Source organism: Lemur catta, chromosome 10 (genome assembly GCF_020740605.2).
Source record: "Lemur catta isolate mLemCat1 chromosome 10, mLemCat1.pri, whole genome shotgun sequence".
Lineage (NCBI taxonomy): Eukaryota > Metazoa > Chordata > Mammalia > Primates > Lemuridae > Lemur > Lemur catta.
The window spans coordinates 43,080,961-43,094,145 of record NC_059137.1 but is presented as its reverse complement, the minus strand read 5'-3'; the positions used below and the strand labels follow the sequence as shown (position 1 = coordinate 43,094,145).

At 38.5% G+C, this 13,185-nt stretch overlaps 1 non-coding gene across 1 annotated transcript; it reads right to left on the bottom strand.

Moving 5' to 3' along the window:
- Positions 1-8,269: 8,269 nt before the first annotated feature.
- LOC123646785 lies at positions 8,270-8,399 on the bottom strand. The gene has a single exon (XR_006738035.1). It is a non-coding gene; the product is annotated as a small nucleolar RNA SNORA31 (small nucleolar RNA).
- Positions 8,400-13,185: the final 4,786 nt, after the last annotated feature.

The following is a 13,185-nucleotide window of genomic DNA, read 5'->3' as shown; positions in this document are numbered from 1 at the left end:
GATGGAAATCAAAAGATTCTTTGAATTAAATGACAAACGAGACACAACTTATCAAAATCTTTGGGACACAGCTAAAGTAGTCCCGAGAGGAAAATTTATTTCCATAAATGCCTATATCAAAAAGACAGAAAACTTACAAATAGACAATATAATGAATAGACTCAAAGCGCTGGAGAAGGAAGAACAGACCAACCCCAAACCCAGCAGAAGGAGAGAAATTATTAAGATCAAATCAGAACTGAATGAAAAGGACAACAAACAAACCATAAGGGAAATTAATAAAACAAAAAGTTGGTTCTTTGAAAGAATAAACAAGATTGACACACCTCTGGCTAGGCTAACCAAGAGCAGAAAAGAAAAAACTCTAATAACCTCCATCAGGAACATGAAAGGAGAAATCACGACCGATGCCACAGAGATACATGACATCATCTATGAATTTTACAAAAATCTGTATGCACACAAATTGGAAAATGAGGAGGAAATGGACGAATTTTTAGAAACATACAGCCTTCCCAGACTCAACCAGAAAGAAATAGAATTCCTGAATAGACCAATATCCAGATCTGAAATCGAAACAGCAATAAAAAACCATCCCAAAAAGAAAAGCCCTGGACCACATGGGTTCACACCTGAATTTTACCATACCTACAAAGAAGAACTGGTGCCCATCCTACATAAACTATTCTCCAATATCGAGAAGGATCGAATTCTCCCCAACACCTTTTACCAAGCCAACATAATTTTAATACCAAAACCAGGAAAGGATGCAACAAAAAAAGAAAACTACAGACCAATATCCCTTATGAATATAGATGCAAAAATTCTCAATAAAATCCTAGCAAATCAAATCCAAGTGCTTATCAAAAAAATAATCCATCACGACCAAGTGGGCTTCATCCCAGAGATGCAGAGATGGTTTAACATATGCAAATCTATAAATGTAATTCACCACATAAATAGAAGCAAAAATAAAGATCATATGATCCTCTCAATAGATGCAGAAAAAGCATTTGACAAAATTCAACACCCTTTTATGATAAGAACACTTAACAAAATAGGCATAGATGGGGCCTATCTAAAAATGATACAAGCCATATATGACAAACCCACAGCCACCATCATACTGAATGGGGAAAAACTGAAAGCATTCCCACTTCAAACTGGAACCAGACAAGGCTGCCCACTGTCCCCATTACTTTTCAACATAGTATTGAAAGTCCTTGCGAGAGCTATCAGGCAAGAGAGCAGAATCAAGGGAGTCCAAATAGGGAAAGAAGAGATCAAACTGTCACTCTTTGCTGATGATATGATGTTATATCTAGAAAACCCCAAGGATTCAACCAAGAGACTCCTGGAATTGATCAATGAATTCAGTAAAGTCTCGGGATACAAAATCAATACACACAAATCAGAGGCATTCATATATGCCAATAACAGTCAAACGGAGAACCAAATTAAGGACTCAATACCCTTCAAAATAGCAACAAAGAAAATAAAATACCTAGGAATATATTTAACTAAGGAGGTAAAGACCTCTATAGGGAGAACTACGAAACACTGAGGAAGGAAATCGCAGAACATGTAAATAGGTGGAAAACCATACCATGCTCGTGGATCGGAAGAATCAACATTGTTAAAATGTCTATACTGCCCAAAGTTATCTACAGATTCAATGCAATCCCTATTAAATTACCAACATCATTTTTCACAGATATAGAAAGAATAATTTTACGCTTTGTACGGAACCAGAGAAGACCCTGTTTCGCAAAAGCAATTTGGGAGGTATTAATTTGCCAGACTTCAAACTACACTACAAAGCTGTGATTATTAAAACTGCTTGGTACTGGCACAAGTGCAGGGACACAGACCGGTGGAACAGAACAGAAAATCCAAATATAAAACTATCCTCACATAGCCATCTAATCTTTGACAAAGCAGACAAAAACATACTCTGGGGAAAAGATTCCTTATTTAACAAACGGTGCTGGGAAAACTGGATAGCCACATGTAGAAGACTAAAACAGGACCCACAGCTTTCACCTCTCACAAAAATCAAATCACAGTGGATAACAGACTTAAACATTAGGTGGGAAACTATTAGAATCCTAGAAGAAAATGTAGGAAAGAGTCTTACAGACATTGGCCTAGGCAAAGAATTTATGAAGAAGACCCCTAAGGCAATCACAGCAACAACAAAAATAAATAAATGGGACCTGATTAAATTAAAAAGCTTCTACACAGCCAAAGAAAGTCATGAGAGTAAACAGACAACCTACAGAATGGGAAAAAATTTTCGCATGCTACACATCAGACAAAGGACTGATAACAAGAATATATTTAGAACTCAGGAAAATCAGTAAGAAAAAATCAAACAACCCTATCAAAATGTGGGCAAAGGACATGAATAGAAATTTTTCAAAAGAAGATATAAAAATGGCTAACAAACATATGAAAAAATGTTCAACATCTCTAATCATCAGGGAAATGCAAATCAAAACCACAATGAGATACCACTTAACCCCAGTGAGAATGGCCTTTATCAAAAAGTCCCAAAACAATACATGTTGGCTTGGATGCGGAGAGACAGGAACACTCATACACTGCTGGTGAGACTGTAAACTAGTGCAACCCCTATGGAAAACAATATGGAGATACCTTAAACAGATTCAAGTAGACCTACCATTCGATCCAGCAATCCCATTATTGGGCATCTACCCAGAAGAACAAAAGTCATTCTATAAAAAAGACACCTGCACCTGAATGTTTATAGCAGCACAATTCACAATTGCAAAGATGTGGAAACAACCCAAATGCCCATCAATTCACGAATGGATTAGTAAATTGTGGTATATGTATACCATGGAGTATTACTCAGCTATAAGAAATAACAGTGATACGACATCTCTTTGGTTCTCCTGGAGTCCTGGAGAGAGTTGGAACCCATTATATTAAGTGAAGTATCCCAAGAATGGAAAAACAAGCATCACATGTACTCACCAGAAAATTGGTTTCCCTGATCGTCACCTAAATGCACATTGGGGAATGATAACAAATGGATATCAGAGGTGGGGGGTGGGGGGTGGGGATGGGTGTATGCCTACATGATGAGTGTGTTGCGCACCAACTGGGGAATGGCCACGTTTGAAGGTGCTGACTTGGGAAGGTGGGGGTGGGGGGAGGGGATGGAGGTATGACTACATGTTGAGTACCAGGCGCACTGTCTGGGGAATGGACACGCTTGAGGCTCTGACTCAGGGGGATGGGCGGGACATGGGCAATATATATAACCTGAGCTTTTGTACCCCCATAATAAGCTGAAATAAAAATAAAAAATAAAAAAAAATAAAATTAATACATCTACCCTTCAAGAATGATGCAAAGATTAGAAGTGTAAGTGATCAGAGATGTAATTTACTTGGTGATGGTATACTCATCTTGGCATCACAACACTTGCCACATAGTAAACATTCAATAAATAGTACTTAATACTATTATCATATTAAAGGAGTTCTGAGAAAATAGAAAAAAGGAAGATGGTGAAATTGCCACAGACTTATGGCAATATAGCTTTCACACAAAAAAATGAAGATAGTGTAAAATACAATGAGGCCTTCAAATCTTCTATGGTGCCTGCCTGAATATTTGGATTTGGACTCTGTTTAATCTTATTAAACTAATAGTCCTGAGATTAAAAGAATAGTACTGCATTGAATAAATGATACTTTGAAAGAAAAAAACAGTCTCATATGGTGGTTTGAGCCCAGGAGTTTGAGGCTGCAGTGAGCTATGATTTCACTATGGTACTCCAGCCTGGGTGACAGAGCAAGAATTTGTCTCTTAAAAAAAAAAATCTTATCAAGTTGAAGGGATGGGTTGGCTAGAGAGCAGCTGAAACTTGTATGAGAGGTGTGCAATGAACAAAGGCAGGCAGTGGAGAGATAAATAAGGCCACCTCATAAGAACTGGAGAGCCATATAATACCATGGTGTATTCAGACTACTCTTCAGCTTCAAGGCAAAACCTACAGGACTAGAGGAAAGGAGAGAAGACCATGAAAGGAGGAAACTTCTATAGAGTACAATGAATGTTCAAGTACCGTTATATGGTGCTAAACTGATGGGGCATTTTTGCAGTGACAGAAAATCCGTAACTAGGATTGTTATGGTAGATAATAGAGCTTCAGAGCTTGAATGACCTGAAATTCATGTAAGATTATCTCGTCCTGTTTCTCCATGCTAAAAGATGAGAAAATTAAGTCCAGAAAGGGTAAGGCCCTAGGTACCATGGCAAAGTTCTATGGCAAAGCAATGCCTGGAACTCTGGCTTACCCTGAGGCCAGTGTTCTTGCACCTCATTGGGCCACCTCCAAGATGAGTGTCCCATTACCAAGTATCACCAAGTCAATTATTTTTAACCACATTTATTAAACATAAGTAGCTTTCCATGTCTTAAAGCTTACAACAAAATATAAGTACTTATTCTTTTCACTAATATAGTTCACGTCAAAAGCTCCTTACTGATTTCAAATTATTTTATTGCATGTGACAAAAGGGAAAGAATGCATTGAACATTTGTCAGCAAATGTTTCATTGGTGCCTACTATGTGTCAAGCACATAAAAAAATGTCATCAAGGAGCCTACAACACAATGAAGAAGACAAGTATGCCTACAAATAAGCATAATCCTACAAATACACATTATAATGTTCGATGTGCCATGGAATTAATGAGAATTGAGCTCATCGGACTTGAGAAGGGAGAGAAGGGAAAACTTCATGGAGAGGGAATGTTGGAGCAGACCCTGAGGAAGAGTAGCTGACCAGCAGGCAGGGACAAGAATGTGACCAATTGCAATAATATGAGCCTAGTACAATAGCTTAGTGAACACTAGTGAGGATCAAAACTGTGAATTTTGACAGAAACTACAGGAAGCAGATTAGGGTGGGAGTTGGGTGGAGTTTTTGGAGTGAAAAATCCTAGACAGGCAAACTGTAAGCAGAGTCAAAAATAAAGTAAAAACTAACCTCTTTTAAGTTGTAAGGAAATATTTGTAAAAAGAAAGAGAAGAAATTTATTTCTTGTCTGCGAGTTCTACCTATAATCAAATGATTAAACATGAGTCATCACTGGCTGAAGTATAAGAAGCCTCCAAGAACAAAGCAAATTCTGGTCTTGTGTAAATTCTGGCAGCTGCTACACAACCTACATTCAAGGGTGTTAGTCCTGGGGTGACCACACAGATTCTGGCTTCTTGGCAAAAATTCCGTTTTCCCTTTTTTTCTGGAATCATGTCTCTTTTCCACTCGCTTTCCCTTTCCTATTGTTCTAGAGATCAGTTATAGTATTTAGATTGAAAATTCCAACTGAAAAATATTTGGTCTCTATGGTGTGATCTCTCTGGGCCTGTGTGGCCTCCAACAAATGATCCTTCAAAACCACCCAACAGATTAATAGCCCCCAAGAAGCAGATCCTCCTTCTCTAAAGAACAACCTCTACTGGCATTATATAGACATATTACTACAAGATAGAATTATCAATATACCTTCAACTCCAATGTCTGCTGTGAGGAAAATTTTATGAGAGCAGCAAAATACCTTGCCTGCCACACAGGAAGGTCAGGCCAAGTTCCCTGAGGAAATGGGCCTCTCAGAAGCAAAAAAGAGCAGGAAATTAACACCGTTGAGGGCCTACTTTTTGCTGGGCACCATCCTCAGTAATTCACATGTATAGTGAACGTTTTTCTTTCCTTCTCTCACTTCAATCAGTTTTATTCTTTCAAGTATCTCATAATAGTCTACACACATTAGATACATATTCTTTGTAAAATTTCCTATTTTCCAGACAGCAGAACATTTAAAGATACATGCTGATATGAACATTAGTATTTCTTAAAATATATAGTGGGCATAAAGAATCCTAAATACCCTGTGAGTTTTGCCTTGTACTAACATACTCTTTTGTTCCAAATTAGTAAACTTTCTGTACATGGGTGCTGGGGTGAAAATGAACCCAGGAAGAGGTTAAGAAAGCGTTAGGAAGACTTAGCTCTCCCACCTGGCAAACTCTCCTGACAGGGCCCCACAGCCCTGACCATGATTTACGTTCTTCTCTGCTGCATGCTTGCTTGTGTCTATTAGACTATTAAAATATTAATAGGGTCTTGGTATCTGTCATTATTAATTTTGGCAAGGAACAAGGACATGCCAAGCCACAGTATTGATAGATTTATAGAATATGTTAATCGTAGCTCTCATTATTCAGCCAAGTTAATATTTTTTCAGATTGTTTTTCTCTACTCATCATTTTTGATATTTAAGAATTTTTCATCTCCAACTAAACACACTTGTTCCTTAGAAATCTACTTCTACTTATGTATTTTATAATGTTTTTATAGCAATAATTTATTGAACAATTGTGCCCCATCACATAATGACAAAGTTTTCTGATAAATATCTAGAGAGTTTAGCTAAGAAATGAGTAGATTGTTAAAGCTGGTATAAACATTTTCCTGCTTTTACTTTTTAAATTATTTAAAATTTATCTTATTTTGTGTGTGTGTGTGTGTGTGTGTCCCAAGGCCAACTTCTCAGGCCACTAGCCTCTGGGTTGGTGATACCTGTCATTTCTAAGCAGCATTCTTTTAAGTTTTCTATGAGTTGCTTATTCTTTAGTCATAAAATAGGTAATATTTAGCAATTAATTTTTTATCAATTGATATATTCATAGGAATTATCTCCTGTAGTCTATGAATGAAGTAAAGTTGGTAGATTTTCTGATTCTACATTGTTGGAATGAAATCCACCTTATCATGATGCATTTTTAAAGAAAGCACACTATTGGATTCAGTTAGCTAATATTTTATTTAGGGTTTTAAGAAAATCTATTTATAACTGCAAGGGGCCTAAATTTTCTTTTCTTGTAATTATCCTTATCTGATTTTGGAAACAGTTGGGAATTTTCACTCTTTTTCTATTTTCTGAACAATGGGTAATACACACACACACAAACACACACACACATTTTTAGTTTGGCTGAAATGACCCTCAGGCCTTTTTTGTTTTTGTTTTTTGGCATCGAAGAAGTCTTTAAGTATCATTTCAATTTCTTTAAGACTTATTAGCCTATGTCTTCTTGACTTCAATATTGGCAGTTTATTTATATTTTCCCAACAAGAATGGCTACAAGGGCTGAGCACTGTAGCTCACAACTGTGATTCTAGCACTTTGAGAAGCTGAAGTGAGAGGATTGCTTGAGGCCAGGAGTTTGAGACCAGAATGGGCAATATAGCAAGACCTTGTCTCTACCAAAAAATAGAAAAATTAGCCAGGCATCGTGGTGCACGCCTGTAGTTCCAGCTACTCATGAGGCTGAGGCAGGAGCATTACTTGATCCCATAAGTTAGAGGTTGCAGTGAGCTACGATGATGCCACTGCACTCCAGCCTGGGCAATAGAGTGGGACCCCTATCTCAAAAAACAAACAAAAAGAATGGCTAATAGACTGACAATATCAAGTGTTCGTGAGGATGTAGAGCAACAGAACTTTCAAACATTGCTGGTAGGAATTAAATTATTATGACCACTCAGGAACATTGTTTGACACCATCTACTAAAGTTAAAATCCATATACCTGATGTCACAGCAATTCTACTTCTGGGTATATTCCCAGAAGTTAAGTGCTTATGTCTACCAAAATACATATGTAAAAATAGTCATAACAGTATAATTTATAACAGTCCCAACTGGAAACCATTCAAAAGTTTCTCAAAAGTATAAATAAATTGTGGTGTATTCATACAATAGAATATTACAAGCAATGAGAAAGAATAAACTCCTGCTACATGCAACAATATGAATGAATCTTGCTGACATAACATTGTATGAAAGAAGGCACAAATACATATTGTATGATATCATTTACATGGAGGTTAAAACAGGCAAAATTAATCTATCATGATAGAAGTCAGCACAGTGGGGGTGCTTCATGAGGGATGAGGTGTGAGGGAGCCTGTTAGAGTGCTGGGAATGTTCTACACCTCATGTGGGTGGTGGTATATGGCTACACACACACATATGTAAACCTTCATTGAGCTGGTACATTTAAGAATGTATACTTCATTGTATGAAAGTTATACCTGAATTTAAAAAGAAAGCAAGTATTAACCATATAGGAAATAATTGATGAACTTGACTACATAAAGGTGGATCACAACCCAAGAATTAACAAAAGTTAAATCTTAGGCTTTGGTGTTGTTTATTTGTCCCCCATGCTGTATTCCTCTGTTCAATCTTGGCTGCCACAATCAGACAGACAGAAAGCACTAGGACATTGTTTTCTTGCACCTGCAGTGGAAACCTTAACAGCAGACTGTATCGGCTCCAGGTCTGTCAAATGCATGCCTTGTTTCTCTCTCTCTTTTTTTTTTTACTGCAATTGACTTTTTCCTTTTGTTTTTAGTTGCCATGTAATAATTATACATATTTACAATACACAGAGTGATATTTTGATACATGTATACAATGTGTAATGATCAAATCGGGGTTATTAGCATATTCATCAACTCAAAGTCATCATTTCTTTGTGGTGAGAACATTGAAAATCCTCTCTTCTAGGCTTTTAAAAATATACAATAAATTATTGTTAATGATAGTCACCCTACAGTGCTACAGAGCACTAGAATTTATTCCTCCTATCTAGCTGAAATTTTGTTACCCAACATCCCTCTATCCATACTCCCGCCACCCTTCTCAGCTTCTAATAACTACAATTCTACTCTCTACTTCTATGAGCTCAACATTTGTTAGCTCCTACATATCAGAACATGCAGTATTTACCTTTCTGTGCCTGGCTTATTTCACTTAACATAATGTCCTCCCGGATCATCCAGTTTGCCGCAAATGACAGGGTTTCATTCATTTTTATGGCTGCAAACTTCAGAAGGGTTTCCCTCCTAGCCCCACGTGTGGGCTGTTGGTGCCAGCAGCCTCACTCCAAGGCTTTTGCAAGCCAGGAATAGAGCAACGTTGTGGTGTCAATGACCATTAGAAACCCTGATTTGGATATTATGGAGAGATCAGACAGAACTAAACTATTTTTAAATGCAAAAATCAAGAAACACACTCTGACACGGGATGGTCCTGCTTCTAAAATGAGAAAGCTGAAACAAAAAGTTAAATGACTTCTTAAGAAGCGGCAGTAAGAACTGACACACATGAAGATCTAATCTTTTCTAATTCCAGAAGCTTGAAGTTTAGATTTGGGGGTGTGCATTTAATAAAGGGAAACTCAGGTATTTCCCTTAATCAAAGTATTGGATTCAAATACAATTGAAAAGGTAACTAAGAAGTATCTTCTGGGCTGGGCGCGGTGGCTCAGGCCTATAATTCTAGCACTCTGGGAGGCCGAGGCTGGTGGATTGCTCGAGGTCAGGAGTTCGAGACCAGCCTCAGCAAGAGCGAGACCCCGTCTCTACTAAAAATAGAAAGAAATTATCTGGACAACTAAAAAATATATATAGAAAAAATTAGCCGGGCATAGTGGCACATGCCTGTAGTCCCAGCTACTCAGGAGGCTGAGGCAGTAGGATTGCTTAAGCCCAGGAGTTTGAGGTTGCTGTGAGCTAGGCTGATGCCACGGCACTCACTCTAGCCCGGGCAACAGAGCGAGACTCCGTCTCAAAAAAAAAAAAAAAAAAAAAGAAGTATCTTCTTTTTTTTTTTGTCACCTGAAATCTTCAACAAATCATATACGGAGGGACAGAACAATACAGAGTCATTAAGAAATAATCATAAACTCTCTCTTTAAGGGTGAGGGCCATCATACCCACGCACCTTCCCAATCTTTTTATTCTCCTCAATCTATTTCCCATTATCATTTCCTAAGACATCAGTACTTTATCTGCCTAAAATAGGATGGTGGTGGTAAAATGTATAAGCCACAGTCTTAAGTTAGAAAGGCTTATGCTTCACAACCAAGTACAAGTAGCACAATCTGTATCTAAATAGTCTGGATGAATCAATGCTAAGACTCTACTTCAGATGGCTGTAAGTACAGTAAGCAGTACTTGCTGTAGTAGCCTCGCTCTCCAAGAAGTGAGCTCTGATGAAGGGTGAGGAATGCAGATGGAACCAGAAAATAATTCGGCTGATTGCATTTTCACCATCACTATTTATGAAATACCTCTTAACATGGCTTCAAGCTAAAGCAGAAATGTTTTCAATTTGGAAATTGAAGTAGCCTCGATCGTGCTTTATCTAAGCTGCCTACCACAAATCAGATAGTGATATATCTCTCTTTTAGCATGGCCAGCATTGCTCCTTATGGCTCAAAATGACAAGCTAAAATAATAACAACAGGCTTCTTTGATTGTTCCTGTTAGGCTACAACTAAAATACAAAAACAAAATGAAACAAAAAGCTGTTTAGGGAGAAGTTTTCAATTTTCAATATTGTACAATTCATGTCTAAATTGATAATTCAGATCCTATCTCAAAACCTTGTAGAAGTTCACAGTTTTTCAGCTGTAAAATGTAAATCTCATCATCTCAGCCTATCCCCCTCCCAAAACCATTCAATGATGACTTATGTGAAAGAAAACATTATGTAAGATGGAATGCTCCAGAAATGGGGTGTTATAATTAACTCATGATTCTCCACAAATTCTTTCTTGCTTTCTACTCCTGCCATTAGAAACTTTCTGAAAATCAGTCCTTTTTCCAACCTTAGTATTTAGAATGTAACTGAAAATTTCTTGTGTGAATGAAGCTCCCTTATAGGTTAATTCATCATTCTGTAATCAGTCATCACTCCAGGTTACTTGTAAGGGTAGAAAGCATAACAGAAGCCGGGCGCAGTGGCTCACGCCTGTAATCCTAGCACTCTGGGAGGCCGAGGCGGGCGGATCATTTGAGCTCAGGAATTCAAGACCAGCCTGAGCAAGAGCGAGACTCCGTCTCTACTAAACATAGAAAGAAATTATACAGACAGCTAAAAATATATATAGAAAAATTAGCTGGGCATGGTGGCGCCATGTCTGTATTCCCACCTACTCGGGAGGCTAAGGCAGGAGGATTGCCTGAGCCCAGGAGTCTGAGGTTGCTGTGAGCAAGGCTGACGCCACGACACTCTAGCCCGGGCAACAGAGTAAGACTCTGTCTCAAAAAAAAAGAAAGAAAGCATAACAGAAAGTACAAGAAACTGTTGACTCCATAAACATCTTGAAGGTTGTCATTTTCCCACTTAATTCCTCACACAAACACTTTGTCTTGTAATTGACCTCTTTCTCTGAAAGCCGAAAGCAGGTGTGGCAGGGATGTGTGAGTGCAGGTGTGGATGTGTTTCAGGAGAAGGAATGAAGGTTATGGTTATCAAGACTTCCAGGCAATTGACATTTGCTCTACTATGGACTGAACTACTAATAGTCTTCATATCAACCTTTTTGAATAGACAGTTGCTCCCTTTGTCTCAGCCTTACTAACTTTGCCACAATAATACAATTGGGTGGTTCTATGAACTCAGTTGTGTCCCCCTGAAATACATTTGTTGAAGTCCCATCCCCCAATGTGATGGTATTTAGAGATGAGGACTTTGGGAAGTGATGAGATTTAGAGGAGGTCATGAGGGTGGGACCCTCATGGCAGAACTAGTGTCATTATAAAAAGAGCTTGCTTGCTTTCTCCGTCTGCCCCTGCACAGCTCACCGGAACCCAACTATGCTGGCACCCTGATCTCAAAACTACTAGCCTCTAGAACTGTGAGAAAATAAATTTCTGTTATTTAAGCCACCCAGTCTCCCAGTCTATGGTATTTTAACAACACAAGCTAAGACAGGTGGAAAGAGATATTTTGAGAAGAGTCATTTCCACAAAAACAGAGTTGTTCTAAATACAATGAATAGTTATTTCATCTCATTCATACTCATATTTACAAAAGTTTCATTTAACACTGCATGGCCAGTGCTGCCACTCTTAGAACAGCAAACAAAAGCATGCAATTTGAGGAACAAGAGAGTGAACATAGCCCTTCTCAGAAGATGGAGCTGCCCACCATCAAATTGGTACTAATTGATCAACATTTACGTGTACATAGGGAAGTAACATTCACCGGGTGTCGGGCAGGTGGGGGGAAGGGGAGGGGTATGGGTATATTCACACGTAATGGGTGCAATGCATATTTTCTGGGGGATAGGCACATTTGTAGCTCTGACTTGGACGGTGCAAACACAATATATGTAACTGTAACCTAAACCTTTGTACCCCTGTAATATTCTGAAATTTTTAAAACATGAAGAAAAAAATTAAAGGAGTCAAAAAAAAAATGGAGCTGTCAAGTCAATTTTCTGCACATGAAGTTCTACTCCAATTGCAGCAGATAAGAGCAAAGACACTTCCTGATCCCTTCATGAAGGAGCTGGAGCCCTGCTGCTGGAAAGGCCAACACTGGGGCAAACTGTGGGCTAGACATTCGTCTGCTACAGGCCTTCTGCACCTGGGCCCTCCTCAGCCCTTGCACCTTCCACTGCCTGTGCTTCTGCAGCATCTGGTAAGCTGAAGTGAGGTAATGAAGAGATCACTGGCCTCCAACAAAGAGCAACTTAAAAAGAAATCTGCTAAATTCCACTCTACAAAGCTGGTTTGTTCAGTACTAACTTTTGCAAATTTGAAGCTTTCTACTTGGCTCCATATGATTCTGTTACATTAGGGCCCATGCAAGGCTAAGATATCCAGCTAGGTTTACCAGCTGCCGATGGTCAGAAGTGAAGGAGCTCTCAGAGAGAAATCAGTTTTTAATAACCTAACAGTTTTCTCCAGATATTTAAAAAAAAATTTTTTTGAATAAAGTGTCAACGCCATGCAAGCAAGTGCAGAGATGGAAATGACATCTCTGCCTAGTACTGCAAGAGTTATTTGTTTTTTAACAAAATTGATTGGGATCAATTTGAGATACCTGCTAGGAGATGCAAGGTTTTGATTTAGATACGTCATTTGTTTTTGCTTCCCATCTGGGCTCAAAAGGAACATTGACTGTGTTTTTCCAGTGACACAATGCAGTTCTAGAAGAGTTAAAATAAGAAACCCTACCTGCTTAATCTGCCAGAAAACACATGAGAAAAGCAATCAGCTCTGGGAAGAGTTGCTCTGAATGAGGGATGCCTGGCTGCTTTAGGCCATGTTGTTGTCAGTCTT